The sequence below is a fragment of the Mastomys coucha genome, unplaced genomic scaffold (assembly GCF_008632895.1).
Source record: "Mastomys coucha isolate ucsf_1 unplaced genomic scaffold, UCSF_Mcou_1 pScaffold14, whole genome shotgun sequence".
Classification (NCBI taxonomy): Eukaryota; Metazoa; Chordata; class Mammalia; order Rodentia; family Muridae; genus Mastomys; species Mastomys coucha.
Genome location: NW_022196896.1, coordinates 100,854,016 through 100,854,241, shown reverse-complemented (window position 1 = coordinate 100,854,241; position 226 = coordinate 100,854,016). Strand labels below are relative to the sequence as shown.

The window sequence follows — 226 nt, the reverse complement described above, 5'->3', positions numbered from 1 at the left end:
GAGGGTAGGGAGGCTCAGATCCTGAGTCTGCACAACTGAAGTCTGTCCTTGGGATAGTCCCAGAACGTACAAAAGCAGCCCTTGGAAGTAGGGAGGCAACAGAGAGACCATGCGGTGGGTGGGTGAGGATCCGGTCTGGTGCCACTTCCTCAAGCCCCCTTCCCCACATCCCCACCCCCTAACCATTTCCAAGATTTGCTTTTCCAGGCCATCAAGGGGCATCTGG

The 226-nt window shown here is 56.6% G+C and overlaps 1 protein-coding gene across 1 annotated transcript in view; it reads left to right on the top strand.

Moving 5' to 3' along the window:
- Nucleotides 1-226, top strand: part of Cryba2 (crystallin beta A2) — a 10,876-nt gene that overhangs the window by 1,474 nt on the left and 9,176 nt on the right. The gene's annotated exons all lie outside the window — the stretch shown is intronic.